Genomic DNA, 19,534 nt, shown 5'->3' on the forward strand with positions numbered 1-19,534 from the left:
GGCAAACAGAGACTAGGGACACTACTGCTGCCCAATTGGTTTAGACTTTAAATCTCCCGTGCCCAGTGGTACATGAGGCAACCAGTTTTTTCCACTGGTGTCTGTCCAGAGGAAGACATTTGACTCCATCATAAGGTTTCTCCATAAGGATAGTATCCTTTCCATGTCCTGCAATAGGTGTGTCTTTGTCCTTCATGCCTTCTCTTCCCTCCAGATGGAATCCAACTGAAGCATACCTTGTGCTTCTGCCTCAGAATAGCCTGATGACATGGCCAAACCACCATAGCCATTTAGAGGGGGATTGATTTCATGAGCTGTAAGTTCTTCACTGTTCTGTTTTCTCTATCGCAAATCAATGCCTTATTAATTTAACTTTTGAAAAGTGTAAATCTAGCTATATTAAGTAAACTTGCTTTTGCTTTAATTACATTTTCTCTCTGTTTTTAATAAATCTTGCTTTTATTAAAATTACTGTTGCCTCAGTAATTTTATGCAGATATCCCTGAGACCACGAGAACTCCCTAACCTCGAAAGGAGAGGAACTAAAGGTTAAAGAGTTTCTGGAACCTACATCCCCGTGACCTCAGTATTGGTCCAGGGGTGCAGACAAAGGCTGCAATGGATGAACGGTCTGAGAAGCCATTGACTTTCAATGGGATTTAGGCTCCTAAATCATGTTGGCATTTTTGAAAAATGTACTCTTAATGTATCTCTAACTCTCTTTAATGCAGTAGAGGAACTTGAAATAAGTGGGAGCCAGCATCACGTGATCAGCCAGTTCTCCATGGACTACCAGCATGTGCTTTGCACATCACAGTTTGGGAACATCTGCTCCATGCCTTTGAATTACTTTGTATATTTCTAGCTTGTCCTCTTTCATTCATCTCCTCTCTAAATGTGACAGCCCCAATCTTCTCCATCTCTCGCATACACCGACATATATACACCAGATCCCAGGTTCATTTTTCCCTCTAAACTTTCTGGGTAAAGTCATATTTAAAAAATTGTTATACTTTTGTTTTATTGCCTGGCAAATCTGTAGATTATTGCACATACTAAGTGTTAGGGGGCTTATTCCTTCACCCACTCACTTCCCTGGTCCTTCTCGCATGAACAGAGAGCAACAATACCCGAAGTCCGAAGGTGCAAACAATTCGATGTTTATTGGGGTGAACTTCCAGCAAGCTTAAATACAAGTTCCTTTTTTCCTTATTTTCGAATCCCAACTTACTTCCTGTTTGCCCCTAATTTATATAGTAATATTCTTAGCTATACCTTAACCAATCATTCTACTAAAATTTAACTAACCAATCCTAACATGGATTAGCTAACCAATTATATCCCACCACCTTAATTAGTTTACACCCAGCAAAATTAATTATACAGCAGACAGAAGCAATCACAGAACCAGACAGAGACCATGCCAATAAACAATAGCAAAGTGGGAACTATAATGACAAAACAATACAGAAGTGAGGATTTCACAACTACATCTGTAAAGACATAAGAGTTTCCCAGCTATGTCTATTGATAAGTGAGTTCTTACCAGACAGAAAACTATCAACCTCAATTTCCTTTTACAGCTTCTAGGCACTTCCCTTTCTCTGGAGGTGATAGGCACTATAAGGACAGGATTAAATTCCTAACAGCCCAATAGCACCTTATTTCAATGTGACTAGTTTGGAATGTGAGGATGTGACCATTCACTTCCCAGCTTATGGCTGCCTCTGTCGCTTAGCCAAAGGCCTTAGCCTAAGAACAGGGCCTCAGACTGTCACAGTAAGAGAAGGCCCTTACACTGGCAGACAGTGATTTTGATTCTTTCTTTTATACCTCTAACTAGCCAAGTGATAGGAATACACCTAAATTCTTAGAGTATAGGCCTTTACAGACAGGCCTGAATATCTATATCCTAACACTAAGCTTTATACATTTTATAATTTGCTAAGATACCGTGTTGCAGTGGCACATTCCATTCAGTAGACCTGTTTTAACATTTACTATTACCATCTGTAGAGAGGTTAGCCAGGGCTTCTCTCTCTCAGGGGCGGCGGGGAACCACACTGCCTCACTAAACTTGGGAAGATGTCTTGTGGGGAATTAGTTCAGCCACGGGAGTCTTCCTCTGCGGCCTTTGTGAGGGCAGAAATAAACACAATAAGCCCAGGTCCTAGGTCAGGGCAGGGCAATGGTGAGTCAGGCGCTCAGCCAGGAGCTGAGCAATAACAGTATATAAGCAGGTTTCAGAGTAGCAGCTGTGTTAGTCTGTATCCATCAAAAGAAAAGGAGTACTTGTGGCACCTTAGAGACTAACAAATTTATTTGAGCATAAGCTTTTGTGAGCAACAGCTCATTTAATCGGATGCTAACGAATTTATTTGAGCATAAGCTTTCGTGAGCTACAGCTCATTTCATCGGATGAAGTGCGCTGTAGCTCACGAAAGCTTATGCTCAAATAAATTCGTTAGTCTCTAAGGTGCCACAAGTCCCCCTTTTCTTTTTGAGTATATAAGCAGTAAGCCCAGGCCCTTGGCTCCGAAGGGCCCAGGAGAGGGGGAGACTGCCACCCGCGAGTTGGGTGGCAGGGGGGACGCAGGCCCTCCCACTCCACTGCGTCCCAGCCCGGGGCCCTAGCAGCGGCAGAAGACCCGCTGCTGTGTCAGTGGGGATCCTGGCCGCAACACACTGACATGGGCTCTGGCAGTGCTGCAGCCAGACTAGGGTCGGCTGCCCCTGGGCTACTTCCAGACTCCCCCTCTTGAGGTACCTGGGTCAGGTTGGTGTCCTCAGGGGGGTCCAGCACCATGGGTTCCTCGGCATAGCTGGCGAAGGGCAGGCTCAGCAACTCCTCGAGACAGCTGGCGCGGGGCAGGCTTGGCAACTCCTCCGGTAGCTGGCGGAAAGCAGATCGGTCCAGCCTTTGGGTTTACTGCAGGCCGCTGGGGTTTCCCAATTGCGAGCTAGGCCGGCAGCATCTGGCCTCCCTGGTGGCTGCTCTCCTAGTGAGCTCTGGGGTCGGGCCTTTATACTTCCTGTGCCACTCCTGACCCTCTGGGGGGATGTGCTCAGAGCTCCCTGGCTCTGCTCACTCTGGTGTCTGGAGGGACTCATCTCTCTCCGGGACGGCGGGGAACCACACCGCCTCACTACACCACCTTTCCCCCCTATGTTTAGATAAGTGTGATAAAACAACTGACTTTTTTTGTTGAGCAATAACTGTGTAAAATATTGCCCTTGGAATAGAAGAGCTTTCAGCTTCTGGCATTCTATAACAATTTTAGTGACAGAGCTATATTACTTTTACTTTGAAGACTTATTGCTTTATGTTATGAGCTTAATTTTCAAATGTGACTGCTTACGTTAGCCTGTATGGTGTGTATCTGGGCATGTCAGTGTCATTTCAAGAAGTATGTGGAGTTAGGGGCTCTGATTTAGGCATCCCATGTTGAAATTTGGACTCTGCAGTACATATGGAAAAGGCTTTCCAAACAAGTGGGAGCCAACCGACTTCTTGTGAAGAATGAAATTCTTACGCATGGTATGTGGAGTCAGAGAACTAATACCTCAGCCGAGTACTCCCTCTATAGGAATGGAGTCATATAGACAGTTGAAGTGGCTAATGGAAATCCAGACTCAATAGCTGCTGTATCATTTTGGTAAGCAAGTTGCAACAAGTAATTGTAAATCATCAGCAGAAGCCACATGAACTGCAGAGGTGCAGCTTCTACCCTGGTTCTGGCAGCATGTAATTCCTGCAAGTGCCCAAGAAGTTGGTTTATATTTTATTGTTTCATCCTTTGCAAGCAATAGGTTTGCTTCAGTTTTCATTGAGAGAAATGTAATGACTATGTTAGTTGTGAATGCCCATCTTGTGTCACAATACTATTACTGAAATGGCACTTTGGGATTTAATATACTCCGCACTAGCAGAACATCCTAGTAAAATTTAATAAAATGAAAAATCTCCCCCTTTCTGACAAAAGTGAAATCTTGGAAAAAATTCACTTGAAGACTGACATGCTTCCCCTATTTGGATTTGAACAGAATATCAGTAAGTACATCTCCACCTATTTTGAAAGTGAGCGATGGGATTAAAAATAACAAAAATGTAAGATTCATAGTTTGCTCTCTGCTGAAATGATCATGGTCTGGCAGTGTGTTGGCCACTGAAAATGTGTTTCCAGCTGGGAGAAGCTTTGGATAATGCTTCTCAATGTTCTCCCACCACTTCCCCACACAGGGCTCTGATGTTTTTCATGGACAGCAAGGGACTGAGAATCACTCAAAGACATCTAAATAAAACATTTGGGCTGGGATTCATGGAATTATTCATCCACCTCCAACAGATCAGTGGAACTTTAAAGTTTAATACAGACAGCTGATGTTTACTAAACCTCCAAAGGATGACATTCTATGACCCACAGCCTTTCGGGTTCCGGAACGCATTTGGGACCAATGGAAGGTCATTACTGACATTAAGCAGCTGGGCCTGTTGTTTTGAGAGTTTGTGGTCTGTGAGCACTAAGATAAACAGCAGCTCAGCAGAGTTCGACCAAAAAATAAATAGGATGCATGTTATCCCCAGCTTTTGAACAATTAGGCAATTATACCATCATGCTTAACATGCACTTTACTACTACAGTTTCATAAATTCAGACCACCAGAAGGCCTTGATCTGTGGGAACTTGGTGTTAATCCAGAAGCGGAGAAGAATACTATTCAAATTGGTTAAGATAACTATTCTATGATTTGCATAAGCAGCAAATATTTCCTCATAAGGGACAAATATGAATGACCAGTTTTTATAAGAGCTCTTGGACCAAGGGTGTAGTACAGGACCAGCTCTACTTGGAGAGTTTCAAGTGTCATGTGTTGTAACTTCAAAGATCCCTCTGTCACTGAAAATTACTTTAAAGATGGCAACATATTTAAATATTACAAAAATAATCAACAGGAATTTTTGATGTAACATTTTCATCAAAGGCCCCCCAGTCACATGCCTCTGGGTAAAGGTGCTCTTTGCTGAGCCTTAAGTAGGAGCTCTGGCCTTAAGTAGGAGATATGGATCTATTGGAGCCTTATGGGGGCTCTCCAGAGGATAAAGCTGGTGCCAGATTTGAGTGGGTCTGAAATCTGCAAACTTATTGATCATTTACCAGAAACGTGGAAAGTTTGCAGGGCTGACTATGTACTCATTAGGGTTGACAGCACAGCTGATGTAAATTAAAATGTTTGCTACGAAAATGTTTCAGCCTTTCACTTGAATAAATTATGAGATTAAATAAATGAGAACTACACAATGCCAATCTGAGAGCAGAGTTGGATGTCAAAGGAGTTACTTCAGATTTGTACTCATGTAGCTGAAAGCTGATTTGGCCCTTTGTTATTTCCAAACAAATGATGATAACATGTACTCTGCTGCATTTTACTGTACTAGGAAACCTATTATGGCTGTCCTAAAGTGCTTTAAGCACAGTTGATGCAGAGCTGTGCCAAAAACCTGAACAACAGCACTGACCAAATTCCTTAAAGTATATGGGTTCCACTATCAGACTTCACTACACAGAACTCACAAAACAATTCTCTTGGCAGTTTTACTATGTATTAGTGATTTTCCTAATTGACTTGGTTTATTTTCTGCTCTGTTGAGCCAGGAACCCACACACCAGACAACAGCCACAGGGTGGAGGATTTGTAAGAGTTTACTATAGAGAAGCAATTCCAAAATAGAGTCATTTTACTAAAGTAAGAAGGAGCATTTTGTCTCTTTGAATAGGAAGAGAATTGTTCAGAGAGAAGCAGAAAGCCTCTGAGGACTCTTCCCCTACATACATACTATCATGGCACTTATCTTTGTGTTTGCTCTACATAGTTCTCCAAATCCTCGGCTGGTGTAAATCAGCACAGCTCCATTGACTTCAGTAGAGCTGTTCCAGCTTATTCCAGCTGAGGATCTGCTCCAGCTCCTTTTGTTTAGAAGTTGGATGCCACTGTTAGTGCACCTTGAATTTTTTTCGCCTGTTGTTAATATGGGAACATGTCATGCCAATGGTAGACGATATGGAAAAAATACTAGTGATTTTCTCAATTTGCCTGTTCTTCCCCTGAGAAAGGAAATTATACACACTCTTACCATCACACAGTGAGTGGGACTCCTCACAGTGCATAAAAAGCTGAGCACATTTGTAAGGGCTTTTCTACCCAGGGAAGTAAGTTCGCAGTAAGCTAGGGCAGGAATTTGAAGTGTACCAGCTACTCCACACCAGCTCCTTGTGTGGACCCTTCTACTGCGCACTAGTAGTGCCCTGCTATGATTTAGCTTACTGCATTTTGGAAGTGCACCATGGGTACACCTACACTGCAATAAAGGACCCATGACAGGGCTGAAGCTGGCCCTGATCAGCTGACTTGGGCTCATGGGCTTGGGCTGGGCTAAAATAGATGTTTGGGCTTGGGCTGGAGCCCAGGCTCCGAAACGCTGTAATGTCTACACTGCTATTTTTACCCTTGCATCCTGAGCCAATTGACGCAGGCTCTGAGACTCGGCGCCACAGGTAGAGGCACCCTAAGGAACTTTTGGGGTTTGTCTACATGGTGTATTGATCTGCACCACCTGGGTGTAAATTCTAGTGTATGCTAGCATACCGTGCACTGAATAGCTTTTGTGGACCCTGCTGGTATACACGAAAAGTTTCCTCGTGCACATTAAAGTTCCCTAGTGCATGCCAGAAGGTTCCACATGGGCAAGTTAGTACGTGACTGTCACCATGCCTCCATGGGTCACAACTGAGAATACCAAATTCAGGACAAACTGCTGAGAAATAGGGCAGATACACCCCAAAACTGGCAGTTGTTCTTCCTTAAGATATACCACACCAGCAACAAAAGGAAACCTCTGTTCACCACACTGGCTAACAAGAAGTCAAAAGAGCAGTTTCCTTAGGTATTGCAGTCCTTGCATCACCACCAAAAACACGAGACTTAAAGATGAGTGGTTCTTTAAAACCAATTTCATCAAATAAAAGGTTCTTCTGTCCCAAAGGACCAGCCACGCACCAGCTCAATAGACAGCTTAGATCTTACCCAATAATCATGCTGTTGCCAATCCGTTAGTATCTAAAATCTAAAGGTTTATTTATAAAAAGAAAGAAAGGTGAGAGTTAAAATTGTTTAAAGGAATCAGATACATACAGTGAACATGCAGAGTTCTTGGTTCAGGCTTATAGCAGTGATGGAATAAACTGCTGGCTTAAGTCAAGTCTCTAGTTGTTTCCAAATCATTGGAAGGTCCTCAGTCCCTTGGTTAGAATGTTCCCATTAGTATAAGTCCATAGTCCAGAGGTTTGAGCAGGAAAGGGGCTTGAGTAGGAAAGATGCAAAATGAAGGTATTTCCAGCGCTTTTTATAGCTTCTGCCATGTGGAGGGAAATCCATTGTTTCAAACAAAGCCCTCAGCACAGCTAGTGGAAAATTACAGGTAAAAGATGGAGTTTGGAGTCACAGGAACAAGTTACATGTCCATGCATGACTTCGCTTAGTCATAGCAGGAAATTCCATTAAGAGTAGATAGGCATCTTCCATTGTGAGTTAAGTTCTTTAATGGACCTATCTATTTGAATAGTTCCTTCACAATGTGCTGGCTAAACACCTTGTTGGTGCTACCCAGAAGCAAACACCTTAGAAATACAGGCACATAGTTAATACTCCTAACTTCATCTACAAAGATGATACATGCATACAAATAGCATAACCATATTCAGCAAATCATAACCTTTGCATAGACATCTTTCATGCCACATTTTGCACAAGATCAGTTGCAATTATATAACAGCGGTAGCAACAATGCTCTACATGGTCATAGTTTAATCAGTTAACATCACAGCGACATGCTAGTGTGCCCTAGAGTTTACACCCCTTGTGTGGATTAATTCACCATGTAGACAAGCTTTTAGTACACAGAAAAGTATCTCCACAGGGAGTTAGTGTGGAGTAGCTAGTACGCACCAGCTACTGAGAGCTTTTTCTCATGTAGACAAACCCTAACTCTTTGCAGGATAGAGCCTAAGTGAAAGTATCTTTTCAAGCAAATCCCCGAGAAAGATAAGTATTTGCGTTTTCACTGCTTGTAGTCACAGCTCTACATCAGCTTACACATTTTTGCTTGTAAGGTTTTCTGAGTAGTACGCTTTGTTTCTTACTTTTTGTAGTTGCATTTCTAATTTAGAACTATAAAAATTCTTTAGTGGCAGTGTTTTAAATGCTACATTAGCGATATAATGTCCAAAACCAAACTATGTTTTAAAAGCTGAGACTAAAAAAAGCTTAACTTAGAGGGGACTCCAGGTTATAGATTTTCTTTTAGCCAACTTTTAATAGGGGTTGCATAAAACACTTAAAGTGTTGTCCCCCTGAAACTGTGGTATCTAGTCTTAACCAAGTAAGAAGAGTATTTTTAGTAAAGGCAGCACGATTCTCTAATTAGACAAAAGGGAAATGAAGGTCAAATACAGATTAAAAAAGAACAGAGCCCAGTTCCCTGACACCTTGTGGGTAGAAGAGGATCTGTTGTGTGCAAAGGGAGAAAATGAAGTGAGAAATGCCCCCACTCTCTACATAGCTTCGGTTCTGTTACTGTGTAACTATTGTGGAAAGGGAGTTGCGTTGTAAGGAAGGAGAACATACTTCCCAACTGTCTTTGTCCCCCTGCTAGTGGTTGGCCCATATAAGAGGTTTAAGAGTCCAATACTATCTCCAAACTAACAAACGTGTTCCTCTAAATTAAGCAGTAGAGGGTTGTTATTTTAGATCAAGGGGTTCCCAGAACCTGACAGATGACACAGAGGTTTGTAGCAGTATCACAACCCCAGACTTTATTGTTGAAACTGGGTGTTTTAGTAAAAAGTGGGCAAGGTCACAGCTGCATTGTGGCTAGGTGGAGCCTCTACTAGGGAGCAACTTTACCACCAGCAGAAATCTAAATTGTGACTAGACGCTTGATCAAAAACCCTCTGAAGCATTCAGAGGTATGTCTAAATCAGGTCTGCGACTAACAATTTAGATATCTATATGCCTAGGTCCTGATCCAAAGGCCAATGAAATCCAAGGATATATTTCAATGGTCTTTGGATCAGGCCCTAGGCACATATAGAAATTCAAATTAGTAGAACTGGTCAAGAATCAAACATACCTGTGGACACATTACCCTCCTGGACCCCTGTAACATCCCTGTGTACAGATTTCAAAAATATAAGGCAACTAATGGTGTGTGTAGTGGTTATAATTTATCTACTGCACCTTTAAATGTCTAGAAGTCTGTTCTTTGCTGGAGGCAGCTGGCATTTTCCATTCATTTCTGATGCGGCCTATAACACAGAGGGGAGACTTTCTGCTTTCATTGTTGGTTTTCTTAATGTAAAATAACAATTTAGACTCACAATCAGTACAGAAAATAAATAGTTTCCAGCCATTCAAGCACTGGATCCTCTTATGCTTTTGTCTGCCAGATTAAATAGCTCTCTGCTGTCAGAAAAAGTGTCCCCATGTAGACACATATGGACCATGATCAAGTCACCTCTTAGTCTTTTTATTGGACAGGCTAAATAGATTAGCTTCTTATGTCTCTCATTCTAAGATACATTTTCCAGACCTTGAATCCTATTTATATCTCTTTGATGTACCCTTTCCAATTTATCAATGTTCTTTTTAAAATATGGACACCAGGAATGGCCACACTATTCCAGTAAACATATAATCATAGAACTGTAGGGCTGGAAGGGACCTTGAGAGTTCATCTACTCCAACACCCTGTGCAGAGGCAGGACCAATATACCTACACCATCCCTAACAGGTGTTTCTCTAACCTGTTCTTAAAAACCTCCATCGATGGGGATTCCACAAATTCCCTTGGAAGCCTATTCAAGTACTTAACTATCCCTATAATTAGAAAGCTTTTCCTAATATCTAACCTAAATCTCCTTTGCAGCTGATTAAGTGGATAGCTTCTTATCCTATTTTCAGTGGACACGGAAAACAATACATCACCATCCTCTTTAAAACACCCCTTAACATATTTGAAAGCTGTTATCAGGTCCTCCCACCCTCAGTCTTCTTTTCTCAGGACTAAACATGCCCAGTTTTTTAAACTTTCCTCATGTGTCAGGTTTTCTAAACCTTTTATCATTTTTGTTGCTCTCCTCTGGGCTTTCTCCAATTCGTCTATATCTTTTCTAAAGTGTGGTGGCCAAAACTGGACACAGTACTCCAGCTCAGACCTTACTAGTGTCATGTAGGGTATGTCTACACTACGAAATTAGGTCGAATTTATAGAAGTCGGTTTTTTAGAAATCGCTTTTATATATTCGAGTGTGTGTGTCCCCACAGAAAATGCTCTAAGTGCATTAAGTGCATTAACTCGGCGGAGCGCTTCCACAGTACCGAGGCAAGCGTCGACTTCCGGAGCGTTGCACTATGGGTAGCTATCCCACAGTTCCCGCAGTCTCCGCTGCCCATTGGAATTCTGGGTTGATATCCCAATGCCTGATGGGGCTAAAACATTGTCGTGGGTGGTTCTGGGTACATATCGTCAGGCCCCCGTTCCCTCCCTCCCCCCGTGAAAGCAAGGGCAGACAATCATTTCACGCCTTTTTTCCTGAGTTACCTGTGCAGACGCCATACCACGGCAAGCATGGAGCCCGCTCAGGTAACCGTCACCCTATGTCTCCTGGGTGCTGGCAGACGCGGTACGGCATTGCTACACAGGAGCAGCAACCCCTTGCCTTGTGGCAGCAGACGGTACAGTACGACTGGTAGCCGTCATCGTCATGTCTGAGGTGCTCCTGGTCGCCTCTGTGAGGTCGATCAGGAGCGCCTGGGCAGACATGGGTGCAGGGACTAAATTTGGAGTGACTTGAGCAGGTCATTCTCTTTAGTCCTGCAGTCAGTCCTATTGAACCGTCTTATGGTGAGCGGGCAGGCGATACGGACTGCTAGCAGTCGTACTGTACCATCTTCTGCCGAGCAGCCATGAGATGTGGATGGCATGCAGTCCTTCTGCACCGTCTGCTGCCAGCCAAAGATGTAAAAGATAGATGGAGTGGATCAAAACAAGAAATAGACCAGATTTGCTTCCCCCCCTCCCCTGTCTAGGGGACTCATTCTTCTAGATCACACTGCAGTCACTTACAGAGAAGGTGCAGCGAGGTAAATCTAGCCATGTATCAATCAGAGGCCAGGCTAACCTTCTTGTTCCAATAACGACAATAACTTAGGCGCACCATTTCTTATTGGAACCCTCCGTGAAGTCCTGCCTGAAATTCTCCTTGATGTAAAGCCACCCCCTTTGTTGATTTTAGCTCCCTGAAGCCAACCCTGTAAGCGCCCCTCCCAGCGTCAGAGCAATGGCAAACAATCGGGCATCTGAGAGTGCTGTCCAGAGCACTCACAATGGAGCACTCTGATGGGGCTAAAACATTGTTGCGGGTGGTTCTGGGTACGTGTCGTCAGGCCCCCGTTCCCTCCCTCCCTCCGTGAAAGCAAGGGCAGACAATCATTTCGCGCCTTTTTTCATGAGTTACCTGTGCAGACACCATACCACGGCAAGCATGGAGCCAGCTCAGGTAACCATCACCCTATGTCTCCTGGGTGCTGGCAGACGCGGTACGGCTTTGCTGCACAGTAGCAGCAACCCATTGCCTTCTGGCAGCAGACGGTGCAATACGATTGGTAGTCATCCTCGTCATGTCCGAGGTGCTCCTGGCCACGTCGGCTGGGAGCGCCTGGGCAGACATGGGCGCAGGGACTAAATTTGGAGTGACTTGACCAGGTCATTCTCTTTAGTCCTGCAGTCCTATTGAACCGTCTTATGGTGAGCGGGCAGGCGATACGGACTGCTAGCAGTCGTACTGTACCATCTTCTGCCAGGCAGGCAAGAGATGAGGATTGCTAGCAGTCGTATTGTACCATCTTATGCCAGGCAGGCAAGAGATGAAGATGGCTAGCAGTCGTACTGTACCATCTTCTGCCAAGCAGCCATGAGATGTGGATGGCATGCAGTCCTTCTGCACGGTCTGCTGCCAGCCAAAGATGTAAAAGATAGATGGAGTGGGTCAGAACAAGAAATAGACCAGATTTGTTTTGTACTCATTTTCCTCCTCCCCTGTCTAGATCACACTGCAGTCACTCACAGAGAAGGTGCAGCGAGGTTAATCTAGCCATGTATCAATCAGAGGCCAGGCTAACCTCCTTGTTCCAATAACAACGATAACTTAGGTGCACCATTTCTTATTGGAACCCTCCGTGCAGTCCTGCCTGAAATACTCCTTGATGTACAGGCACACCCTTTGTTGATTTTAGCTCCCTGAAGCCAACCCTGTAAGCCGTGTCGTCAGTCGCCCCTCCCTCCGTCAGAGCAACGGCAGACAATCGTTCCGCACCTTTTTTCTGTGCGGACGCCTTACCAAGGCAAGCATGGAGGCCGCTGAGCTCATTTTGGCAATTAGGAGCACATCAACCACCACACGCATTATCCAGCAGTATATGCAGCACCAGAACATGGCAACGCGATACCGGGCGAGGAGGCGACGTCAGCGCGGTCCCGTGAGTGATCAGGACATGGACACAGATTTCTCTGAAAGCATGGGCCCTGACAATGCATGCATCATGGTGCTAATGGGGCAGGTTCATGCTGTGGAACGCCGATTCTGGGCTCGGGAAACAAGCACAGACTGGTGGGACTGCATAGTGTTGCAGGTCTGGGACGATTCCCAGTGGCTGTGAAACTTTCGCATGCGTAAGGGCACTTTCATGGAACTTTGTGACTTGCTTTCCCCTGCCCTGAAGCGCATGAATACCAGGATGAGAGCAGCCCCCACAGTTGAGAAGCGAGTGGCGATAGCCCTGTGGAAGCTTGCAACGCCAGACAGCTACCGGTCAGTTGGGAATCAATTTGGAGTGGGCAAATCTACTGTTGGGGCTGCTGTGATGCAAGTAGCCCACGCAATCAAAGATCTGCTGATATCAAGGGTAGTGACCCTGGGAAATGTGCAGGTCATAGTGGATGGCTTTGCTGCAACGGGATTCCCTAACTGTGGTGGGGCTATAGACGGAACCCATATCCCTATCTTGGCACCGGAGCACCAAGCCGCCGAGTACATAAACCGAAAGGGGTACTTTTCGATAGTGCTGCAAGCTCTGGTGGATCACAAGGGACGTTTCACCAACATCAACGTGGGATGGCCGGGAAAGGTGCATGATGCTCGCATCTTCAGGAACTCTGGTCTGTTTCAAAAGCTGCAGGAAGGGACTTTATTCCCAGACCAGAAAATAACGGTTGGGGATGTTGAAATGCCTATATGTATCCTTGGGGACCCAGCCTACCCCTTAATGCCATGGCTCATGAAGCCGTACACAGGCAGCCTGGACAGTAGTCAGGAGCTGTTCAACTACAGGCTGAGCAAGTGCAGAATGGTGGTAGAATGTGCATTTGGACGTTTAAAGGTGCGCTGGCGCAGTTTACTGACTCGCTTAGACCTCAGCGAAACCAATATTCCCACTGTTATTACTGCTTGCTGTGTGCTCCACAATATCTGTGAGAGTAAGGGGGAGACGTTTATGGCGGGGTGGGAGGCTGAGGCAAATCGCCTAGCTGCTGGTTACGCGCAGCCAGACACCAGGGCGGTTAGAAGAGCACAGGAGGGTGCGGTACGCATCAGAGAAGCTTTGAAAACCAGTTTCATGACTGGCCAGGCTACGGCGTGAAAGTTCTGTTTGTTTCTCCTTGATGAAACCCCCCGCCCCTTGGTTCACTCTACTTCCCTGTAAGCTAACCACCCTCCCCTCCTCCCTTTAATCACCGCTTACAGAGGCAATAAAGTCATTGCTGCTTCACTGTCATGCATTCGTTATTCATTCATCACACAAATAGGGAGATGACTACCAAGGTATCCCAGGAGGGGTGGTGGAGGAGGGAAGGAAAATGCCACACAGCACTTTAAGCACAGCACTTTAAAAGTTTACAACTTTAAAATTTATTGAATGACAGCCTTCTTTTTTTTGGGCAATCCTCTGTGGTGGAGTGGCTGGTTGGCCGGAGGCCCCCCCACCGCGTTCTTGGGCGTCTGGGTGTGGAGGCTATGGAACTTGGGGAGGAGGGCGGTTGGTTACAGAGGGGCAGCAGTGGCAGTCTGTGCTCCAGCTGCCTTTGCTGCAGCTCAACCATACACTGGAGCATTCTGGTTTGGTCCTGCAGCAGCCTCAGCATTGAATCCTGCCTCCTCTCATCACGCTGCCGCCACATTTGAGCTTTAGCCCTGTCTTCAGCCCGCCACTTACTCTCTTCAGCCCGCCACTTATTCTCTTCAGCCCGCCACCTCTCCTCCCGGTCATTTTGTGCTTTCCTGCACTCTGACATTATTTGCCTCCACGCATTCGTCTGTGCTCTGTCAGTGTGGGAGGACAGCATGAGCTCGGAGAACATTTCATTGCGAGTGCGTTTTTTTTTCTTTCTAAGCTTCACTAGCCTCTGGGAAGGAGAAGATCCTGTGATCATTGAAACACATGCAGCTGGTGGAGAAAAAAAAAGGGACAGCGGTATTTAAAAAGACACATTTTATAAAACAGTCGCTACACTCTTTCAGGGTAAACCTTGCTGTTAACATTACATACATAGCACATGTGCTTTCGTTACAAGGTCGCATTTTGTCTCCTCCCACCGCGTGACTACCCCCTCAACCTTCCCCCCTCCCTGTGGCTAACAGCGGGGAACATTTCAGTTCAGCCACAGGCAAACAGCCCAGCAGGAACGGGCACCTCTGAGTGTCCCTGAAGAAAAGCACCCTATTTCAACCAGGTGACCATGAATTATATCTCACTCTCCTGAGGATAACACAGAGAGATAAAGAACGGATTTTGGTTGAATGCCAGCAAACATACACTGCAATGCTTTGTTCTACAGTGATTCCCGAGTACGTGTTACTGGCCTGGAGTGGTAAAGTGTCCTACCATGAAGGACGAAATAAGGCTGCCCTCCCCAGAAACCTTTTGCAAAGGCTTTAGGACTACATCTAGGAGAACCGCAAATGCCAGGGCAAAGTAATCCTTTCACATGCTTGCTTTTAAACCATGTATAGCATTTTAAAAGGTACACTCACCAGAGGTCCCTTCTCCGCCTGCTGGGTCCAGGAGGCAGCCTTGGGTGGGTTCGGGGGGTACTGGCTCCAGGTCTAGGGTGAGAAACAGTTCCTGGCTGTCGGGAAAACCGGTTTCTCCGCTTGCTTGCTGTGAGCTATCTACAACCTCCTCCTCATCATCATCTTCTTCGTCCCCAAAACCTGCTTCCGTATTGCCTCCATCTCCATTGAAGGAGTCAAACAACACGGCTGGGGTAGTGGTGGCTGAACCCCCTAAAATGGCATGCAGCTCATCATAGAAGCGGCATGTTTGGGGCTCTGACCCAGAGCGGCTGTTCGCCTCTCTGGTTTTCTGGTAGGCTTGCCTCAGCTCCTTCAGTTTCACGCGGCACTGCTTCGGGTCCCTGTTATGGCCTCTGTCCTTCATGCCCTGGGAGATTTTCACAAAGGTTTTGGCATTTCGAAAACTGGAACGGAGTTCTGATAGCGCGGATTCCTCTCCCCAAACAGCGATCAGATCCCGTACCTCCCGTTCGGTCCATGCTGGAGCTCTTTTGCGATTCTGGGACTCCATCATGGTCACCTGTGCTGATGAGCTCTGCATGGTCACCTGCAGCTTGCCACGCTGGCCAAACAGGAAATGAGATTCAAAAGTTCGTGGTTCTTTTCCTGTCTACCTGGCCAGTGCATCTGAGTTGAGAGTGCTGTCCAGAGCGGTCAGAATGGAGCACTCTGGGATAGCTCCCGGAGGCCAATACCATCGAATTGTGTCCACAGTACCCCAAATTCGAGCCGGGAACGTCGATTTAAGCGCTAATCCACTTGTCGGGGTGGAGTAAGGAAATCGATTTTAAGAGCCCTTTAAGTCGAAATAAAGGGCTTCACTGTGTGGACGGGTGCAGGTTTAAATCGATTTAACGTTGCTAAATTCGACCTAAAGTCCTAGTGTAGACCAGGGCGTAGAGTGAGACAATTACCGCACGTGTCTTATGTCACAGTTTAGGGCAACTGTGCCTGTATTCTCTCTCTATGGTCCAGCAAGGGCACTCACTCTCAGGTTTCCAGCTTCCTAGCTGTAGCTTTTGTTGGGTAGAGACTCGTCTCTCTCTCCCATGTGTTTGGAGTATTTCCAGGCTGACCAGTTCCCTGACTTTACTATGTTATTCCTAGCAAAAGACAGCCTGCTTAAGCAGACCTGCTTCGCTTCTCTCCTCAGAGATGGTACACACTGTAATTGCTACAGTTATACGTTATCACACTTTCTAAGCAAACCTATTTTATTCTTGAGGTAAAAGAACTACAGAAAAAACCTTAAAAACAATAAAAGAACCTGCTCATATGCTAATAAGCTTACCAGAGGTCACCCCAGCTGCACCAGGCACTCTGGCAGATGATTAACCTATCAAACCCCAGAAAGTGGTCTCTTTTGTGGTCAAAAATTCATAACAGCTTCAGATCAAAAGTATCATACACCCTATGGGGCCTCAGTAGTCTAAATCCTTCCAACCCTTCCCTAAGGATTGTGGGACTTTGGAGGTCCTGTACAGTTGATGGATCAGGAGGAAGGCCTGAGTCAGATAAACTCAGGTGATTTATCCCAATGTCCTTTCTTTGTCTGTTGGTCTCTAGAGAATCCAGTTTGAACCTTTGAAGAGACCGTGAGTGAGTAATCAGACAGACAATAAGGCCCTTCCCTAGAGCAAAGCTTCAGATGGATGATAAACAAGAGGAATTAAGTTATCATCCCTCCTCCTAGAAAAGTTACAAGCAACTTCACAATAACACTAACAATTGCATTTTGAATATAATGGGCTTCAAAGGTATTAAAATTAATTCAATAACATTTAATTGAATTCAGTAAGGCTTATCCAGGATATTGTCATATTTATCACATCTTACATATGACATTCCTGGTAATATATCCCAGAATGATATTAGCTTTATTTGCAACTGCATCATATTGTTGGCTCATATTCAGTTGTGATCTGCTATGCCCCCAGGTTCTTTTCAGCAGTTCTACCGCCTAGCCAGCTATTCCCATTTGTGCATTTGAGTTTTCCTTCTTAAGTGTCGTACTTAGCAATGCAAAGGTTTCATCAATGCTATATACAGAGGTAACTCCACATCCCTACTCCTACTTGATATTCATAAGGATCAGATTAGCCCTTAGCTACAGCATTGCACTGTGAAGTCTTATTTCAGTTTGAATTTTTCTGACATCAGCTCTAGGCATTGGATTATGTTAAAGCTTTGTCCTCTAGTTACATGAGGAGGTTTGGGAATAGGGTATCTGACTTTGGAAAAAGCATTGACAGGCATGGAAGAGAAAGACCTTAAAACTTCAGTGGCAGTCTTTGCATGTAGTTTGTGAAACATTATGACTCTCCTGTTTGGAAGAGGTTCTATAAATATAAAATGTTATTATATTATTTTGAAAATGAATGTTATTATATTATGTCTTTCTGACTGATGGTGCATTCACACTTATCTAAGACTGATATTCTGCGTGGCTTTGTGCATTGTTTAATAACATTCTGTGTATATTTGAAGCAACTTGGATTGCCATAACCATGTCCATTGCAGGCACTAAGTTCAGTGAGACAATGCAAGGCTTCTGTCAGTAGCGTGGCCTTGGAAATACAAACACCACCCACTGAGACTGAATAGATCACTAGAGGAAACAGCTGCATACAAGAAATTCATGCAAATTGCAGAACACATTACAAAGATGAAGCTATTTGGAAACCTTTTCTTGACTGCCTTAAATACATTTCTTGATCAACAGGAATAGAATCCAAATATGCTGTATAAATTAAACATGATAGCATCTTTTACGCACTCACTCTCTCCAATCTACCTACATGCTTTCTCTTTTTAGGGGAAGTGCGGACTCACACTCAAAAAACAGCCAAAGAAAAGCTTTATTTATTTGTAACCAGTAACCGGTATATACATATAAACACATGGCACTTCTCCAGTGCCTTCCATTAAAGGATCTCCAAAATGTTTTTCAAACATTAATTTATTAAGACTCACAACACACCTGTGTGGTAGGTAAGTTTCATTATCATTACTTCTGCAGCTAGGGAAATGGAGACACCAAGAGCTCAAGTGATATCCCAGGATGTAGAGGGAGAACAGTGTTTATGGGAGAACCAGGAATCTTCTAACACTTTGACTTTAACCTTTAATAGGAGACTATTGTACTCCTCCGAAGGAATGACAAGGATACAATTTTAGTAGCCTGTATAATATAGTAGCTGAACAATTCAAAACACAGGCAAAAAAATAAAATAAAAACAACAAAATGAATAAAAGCAGCAGCCAGTGAAGAGACACTTGTCAAGGTATGAACTGTAAGGTAAACAAATTGCTTTTCTGAAATCTGTTTTTGCAAGTTGCTTCCAGTGATCTTGAGCTAGGCTGCAGGCTATACAGTAGGGGTAGAATGAGATGGGATAAGAAGTGGCTAGGACAGCCAGCTAGTGAAGGGTCATATTAACTGAGGAGTTTGTTGGGCCAAGGCAACAGTAAGTGAGGAACAATATCCAGCAGTCCAAAAGAGAGAGAGACAGAAGAAATAAACAGACAATCTTTCATATACTTGTTCTAGTTTTGGTTTAATTTGATATGGGTCACTGCATGGCATTCTGAAATGGCATAAATGGGAACTATTGCTACATTTCTGAATGTAGTGCCAGATATCTAGGGAGCCTACAGGGGCTGGATCAGGGTCAACGGCTTTGCTTCCTGGACAAAGATGGTGCAAGCCAGAAGGCAACAGATTCTCCACTGCTGCACACCTTGTGTAGTCATATACATCTGTGCAAAGTGAGTGTAAATGATGTGTGAGATGTTACCACATTGATCAGCAAGTGTTTCATAGCCAATTAACACTCAAAATACACAGGTGTCAATGACTAGAGAAGGTACCAGTCAATAGAGAATTAGTCTTTGCCTAAGGTTGAAAAACTTAATCTGTCATTGATCTGGTATAAATAGCCACAGGCTTCTTCTCATTAGCAAGACCATAGAAAATGTGTATGTAAATAGCTTGTGACTCTCTTTATGTATGTAGTGTGCTAGTTATTATTTCAACCACAAGACTCTTTCCCTCCTATGTTTTACTTTGGGTGAGCTGGAGCGCACGTGGAAGAGTATGGGAGGGAATTTAAATCTCCGTCACATCTCTGGCTTCTGGTACAGCAGACAAAGCATCATCTTCACACTAAGACTGTTTCACATAAATGCTTCCATCTCCTTTCTTGAATTTTAAAACTACTAGAGATAATCAGATTGATTCCAGACAAGCAGGCAACAGAATTGATTTACAGCTCTGCTCCAGCATCCCAGGAGTATCGCACCGCATCTGGATAAGTTTGAATTTTAGTAATATTGTCATTTTCTGT

This window comes from Lepidochelys olivacea (assembly GCF_965140295.1).
Source record: "Lepidochelys olivacea isolate rLepOli2 genome assembly, chromosome: 3".
NCBI lineage: Eukaryota > Metazoa > Chordata > Testudines > Cheloniidae > Lepidochelys > Lepidochelys olivacea.